The sequence below is a fragment of the Euleptes europaea genome, chromosome 3 (genome assembly GCF_029931775.1).
Source record: "Euleptes europaea isolate rEulEur1 chromosome 3, rEulEur1.hap1, whole genome shotgun sequence".
Lineage (NCBI taxonomy): Eukaryota > Metazoa > Chordata > Lepidosauria > Squamata > Sphaerodactylidae > Euleptes > Euleptes europaea.
In genome coordinates this window covers 42,013,087-42,019,086 of record NC_079314.1, presented here as the reverse complement: position 1 = coordinate 42,019,086, position 6,000 = coordinate 42,013,087, and positions in this window count along the sequence as shown.

Sequence of the window (6,000 nt, the reverse complement as noted above, 5' to 3'; positions counted from 1 at the left end):
TCATCTGCTCTAGACCCCTTTCAGTCTAGCTTCAGGCCAGGCTGTAGGATGGAGACGGTGGTGGTGGCTTTGGATATTGATCTCAGTTTGAATGTGGATAAGGGCCATGCCTCTCTGTTCCTCTTATTGCATATATCAGCAGCATTCAACACTGTGGACTACGCCACCTTGTTGAGGTGTTTGGAGGTAAAAGTAGGGATTAAGGCAGGGGTTTCTTACGAGGGCTGGATATGACATAAATGTCACTTGGTCGGGCTGGGCCATGCCTCGCCAGCCCAGATTGAGAGTGGGGTGGTGGTGGTGGCTGCCCCAACTGGCGAGCCTGCAGTGTGCTCTAATAGAAACCAATGCACCTTTTTGTAACCTCAGCACTTGCAACTTGTTTTGTTACACACAACAGAGTGGTGCTCCAATAAAATAAATCTTTGGGCAAATGCTGCCTTCCTCTGAGCATCTACAGAGTGAAATTCTGTACAACTTCCCTTCCTACCCCTTCCTGTTTGAATTTCTCTTTGATCAAAACAGAAATGATTTGAAACAGACTCCACATTCCTAAAAAGAAAGAAATGGATTGCTGGATTTCAGGGGGAAATGGCATTAATAGGAACAAAGAGAATTTCTCTTAACAATGCTATTATACAGACAATTCATTGGTTACCAGTTACTAAATTCAATTCAAGGTTCTGGTTATCACCTACAAAACCGTAAAACTACAGGGCTGCCTGTCCTAACAGCTTTGGTCATCTGAGCAATTTTCCAAAGGTACCACTCTGAAAATGGGTAAGATTGACAGCTGCTTGTTCATGCGCATTCAGTGGCAGCTCCCACCTTGTGCCTGAGGTCAGGAAGGTTCCCACACTTCTGTTATTCCGTGGAATGCGCAAAGCAGTAATGTTCAAGAAGACGTTTTTAAAAAGAGATTAGAACTGTAGTACAATGAACAGCCCAGGGTGGCACCTTTATAATGGAACAGGACTGTAGCCCACTGCAATTATAGTTGGTATCACCTGTTTTACTGCATTGTCTTTACCTTATAATACACTTTCTGTTCTCATATACCTTGCCTTAGTTTGTTGTTCACATTGTTCTCTAATCCTGTAATCTTAGTCCTATTGCATTATTAATTGGCTGTTTTATGCGGTTTGATTGCACTGTTTATATCCCATAATACACTTGAGTCTCAGCAAGAAAGGTGGATCATCAATGAAGAAAATAATAAATAATTATTACGACATTGCCTTCTTGGCTAGACAGACTAAAATCAAATTATTTTCTTCCTAATCTATGACATTTTGAAGATAAAGCATTGTGAAAGAAATAATGAATTGGAGGAATGAAAAATCAATAGTGGGGGTCAATAGACAGTCTGAAGCAAGGATCCCTAACATGGTGCCTATGGGTGCCTTGGTGCCTGCTGACACATTTTCAGGTGCTCTCCCCCCCCCCCAAGTGTTTGTAAAAAGTAGACAGAGCCAGGTGGGGCTTTTGCACAGCGAGGCTTCTGATTGACCACTGGAGATTTGATTGGCTGTGCAGATTTTTAAAAATATTGCTTTGGTAGCAGCTGCCACCACAGACCAAGGATCCTCACTGTGTGACTGAAGGTAAACTGGGACTACCATTCTGTAGCTGGCTCCACCTCCTGTAGCAGCCATTTTATGGCAGAGCTCACCACACTGTGTCAGAATTGCAAAGGTATCCGCAGGCTCAAAAAAGGACCCCTGAAGTTATCCCCCTATGCATATATACCATTACATATACCAGCAGCCCATCAACCAATTCTTTTATGATTACCAACTACGAGAATTTTACTGGTATGGCTGAAATTTCTTCTTCCTATCCAGTTGCCATAATAAGATGGTGCTTTGAATTCAGTATTTTTATTATGTTATTTTAAGAGACAGATGCTTCTGAAAAGTAAATATTGCGGCCAGAAGAAGGGATAAAACTACCACCAGAAGCCCATGCAAAATGTTACTCTGTTCTTAGGTTCTTTTCATAAAATAAAAAAACCAAAGCTCTCCTTCCACAGATATGCGGATGGAAAGGACAAGCTTAAATGTACTTTGTGCTTCAGGAATTTTGTGAAGAAAACAACTTGCATCCATTCCATTTCTAGAGACACGTTTTGAAGACAGTCTCTGTTGCCGTTTCCCTATTTTAACTCCAATTTGAATTGATCACGTTAATTTACTTCAGTATGTTCCAGTTTACTGTCTGCAACTTCAATGGCTTCAAATAGCCACCTTAGGCTGCTTTTTATACAGAGATGGTCAACAAACAATTTGAATTAAATATCCCAGATGTACACCTTCTTCTTCCTTTTCTATCCCATGCTGGCCAGGTGTGAGGGCAGTGGATAAACTAGGACAGATGATCAGAAGCACCGTTCCTTTCTTTTTAAAAAGCTTCCCTATCAAACATTAAATGTGTTCTGTGCATGCTCAGAGGTACTGCATCCTTTTTTTCAGAAAAGCAAACACTTTTTGCCTCAAGAAAAAGACTAATGCTCTTTGGACCTGTTGAGGCTCCATCTGCTTGAGCTGCAGGAATGAAACAAAAAATCCCCAGGACAGCCCTGAACCCTGTGCAGGGTGCTCATCCCCCCCTTCTATCATTAATTAGCCTTCCCTTTCACCAAGCAGCTCAGGATGTTACATATTTCCCCACAACAACCCTGTGAGGTGGGCAAGAAAGAGAGAGATGGGACCAAGGTCGCTCAGATGATATCAAATTCAAACAACTACTAGTGATTTAAAAAAAAAATCTAAAAATAAATAAATCAGATTTTCAAGCTGCAACCTTTCCCCAAATCTCGATTGGAACCTTAAAAAAAAAAATTCACTCGTATCTGAAATAATCTGGGCCCGGATCTCCTTAGATCCCAGCCAACAAATGGCTCTCCTCGCGGGGAATCCGCCACGGAGGGCACAGCGCCGGTGATTGACACGTCCCCGCCCACTCGACCGGCTCGCCCCTTCACTAGGGGCCACCGTAGCTCCCGAGAAAGCGCGCGCTGGGGGGGAGGGACTGAGGGAAGGCGGGAGCGAGGCCGAGCGCCCGCCCCTTAAAGGCAGGGAGTGGCGGCGGCCGTTAAAGGCGCCCCTCCCCCACCGCAGGCCCCCTCAGCGGGCGGGGCGGGAAGGCTGAAAAGGGAACCAGCCTGCAAGTGCGAGGAGGAGAGGGGGGGGGGGCGGATTAACTCTTTCCTGCCCGAGGGGCGGCCCGACGGGATTTTTTTTCTTCACCCCTCCGATGAAGCGACGCTGAAGGGGGGGGGGGAGTAGGAGAGAGAGCGCGCGCGAACCGGGCCGGACAGACGCCCGGTGCATTGTGGGATTGGCTGGCTTGAGGGGGGAAGCAGGCGGAGGCGGGGAGGGAGTCCCGTTCGCGGGCAGGCGAGGCGCTAGGGACACGGTAAGAGGGAGACCAGAGGAGGGGGGAGGGGACGGGAGGCTTAAAGGGGAACGAGCTCCCATCTTCTCCCCGGCCGGCGGCCTTGTTCCGTGGTGGAGGTGAAGCAGCTTCGCCCGCCGGTGAAGCGCTGGGGTTAGTGGCGGGGAACGAAGATGGATGGCCGCGGGCAGGCCGCACGGGGGCCCGAAGGATGCATTTTAAAAAAAGGGGGGGACTGCCTGCCTGCGGCTGGGAAGGGGTTAATTTTTTCGCCCGCCGACATTTTTTTCCTGGCTGCTGTTGAGAGGGAAGGGAGGGGGGACGCGCGCGCGCAACGCGTGGAATCCTTAGCGCGAGCCCCCCTTTCCAGGCTCGCGCCGCTCCCTCTCTCCCCCCGCCCCGTTCCTGAGCAAAACGTTCCATTCACTTTCTCTGACTGCTGTTTCGCTTCTTCCTTCCGTTGGTCTTTGCCTTTAAATTCTCGCCCCCCCTTTTCTAATGCTCCACAAAGGGTTAACGCTTGTCTTCCTTGATTCATTTTTTAAAAGCGTGCACGTTTTGTGCACACTTCTTCACTTGGCCTGCCTGCTCTTTCTTAGCATATGTGACCCGTGAGATCATTCGCATTTAGATGCATGCAAAGTTATCAACGTAGGAAGGCGGGAACGCGGCTAGATGCAGAGGTGTTCCCCCTGGGTGTAAGCCGCGGAGCTCGCATTGCTTGGCCAGAAAGAGCAGCAGCTTGCAAGGCCGTGGCTGGTCTTTCCAAGCGAGCGCTGTGGATATTTCAGGTGTCCCATCTTCATGGCTCTTTACAGGTCGCACCACTCTTCCCCCGGAAAGAGGATCGCCCCTTTTCTTGTTCGCTTTCGTCGTGTTTTTGGCCCTTTTCCACGTGGTTGAGCTTCTTGGGGTCGGCATGCTGACTTTCCCAAAGTACGTTTGTTCTTCGGCCACTCTTATTCATGTCCAATTCTCTTAACTGTAATGTTGATTTCTGAAGAGGGATGGATTGAGTCTAGCAAAATTCTTGCATTTCATGTGCTGCAAATCTAGCACAACGTTGTCGAAGTTTGTGCAATATGGCAGAAAACAATTTTCATGGTAGTATATGAAGTACAGTGTAATCAGTCCTGTAAATCTCTGCAGAAGTAGCCTCAGTCCATAAGCTGGGAGGCATGTTTTCTGTCACGTTGTACTTTTAACTTCAGGAAATAAAGCAAGGCATGTTTGGATACAGCATAATTAATACCTAACTTCGAGCACTGGCATGGATTCTCTGTGCCCTAAAAATATGAGGATACCTTGAGTAGTCACTACTAATATGGCTGTAAGGCAAAGGTTTCTCTATGGGGAAAATAGCTTGTATTGCTGCCAGAATGTTGACTTTAGAAGACTTGTTTATAAGTAGCATGGCTTTTGGGAACAGGAAGGGGGGAGGAAAAGTTACTATTTTCTAAAAGATTCCTGAGTGGAAGTCAACAGGAATTTTTAAAACTTCAGCTTCCCACTAAATCCTGCTAGCAGAGTTCTGCCTAACCTTGGCTGGCTTCTTAATGGGAGACATGCTCTTACTTGGTTCTCCCATTGACATCAGTGTAGTTTAGAAGTGTTTTACTGGCTAGGTCATTGCTGTGGTAAATCCATAACAGCTTTGACCTTGGTTATTACCTGCCTGTGGTAGTGTACATTGTGTAAAGTTTCAGACTCTTCCTCACCCCATCACTTTAAAGTATATCAAATACACTTCAGTATTGTTTAACTTTCCTGAATAGTTAAGCAACATACTAACAAACAGTAGCATTCTAGCAAGTAACTTAAGCTGAATAATTGTTAGGGTAGAGTTTTTCCTTTTGAAGAAACTGTAACATATAAGACCACTTTAAATAATACTTAGAATAATTTTATTCAAATACAGTTCAATTGTACATCCTGTTTGAATTTACTGATTGTGTATGTACTGAGGCATGTCCTGGGGATGTGTTCTTAAAAGTTGTTTGCACTGAGTTTCGAAGAAAATAACATATTAGTTCTAGTGATGAATGAATGGAATCAAGCTCTTGTCTGCAAATAACCTGTGAGCAGTGCTATTTGGGAATAGTCTCTCCTGTGAACTGGAGAACTGATTTTTCCATTTCTTGGAAGAGAGCCCGCAACCTTGGGTAAGGCCGGTTGCTCTGTGGCACCCTGCTTATGTGAACATTCCCTTGGCAAAAGTGAGTGGCTTTCATTGATCAGAACCTTCTCCTAGCGTGTGGTTACAAATACAAGACACGGAGTTATTATAACATTTATATCCTTCCAAGTTAGCTAACAATTAAAACAGCATAATAAAATATATCATAAAACCAATTAAAGCAGAGCTAAAATACATATAAAAACGGCAGCAGATTAAAACACAAGGTAGAAAGGGACAGATAATTGAAAGGACACCAGACAAAACAAAAAAGTTCATCGGCTGGCAAAAGGCAGTGATAGAACGGGACAAATTAATATCCCTGGGGAGTGAGTTCTGTAAACACTGATCTAGATCAGTGGTTCCCAAACTTTTCTGGCCACAGCCCCCTTGGTTCCACAAACTTGGCCCCAGCACCCCCTATCCTA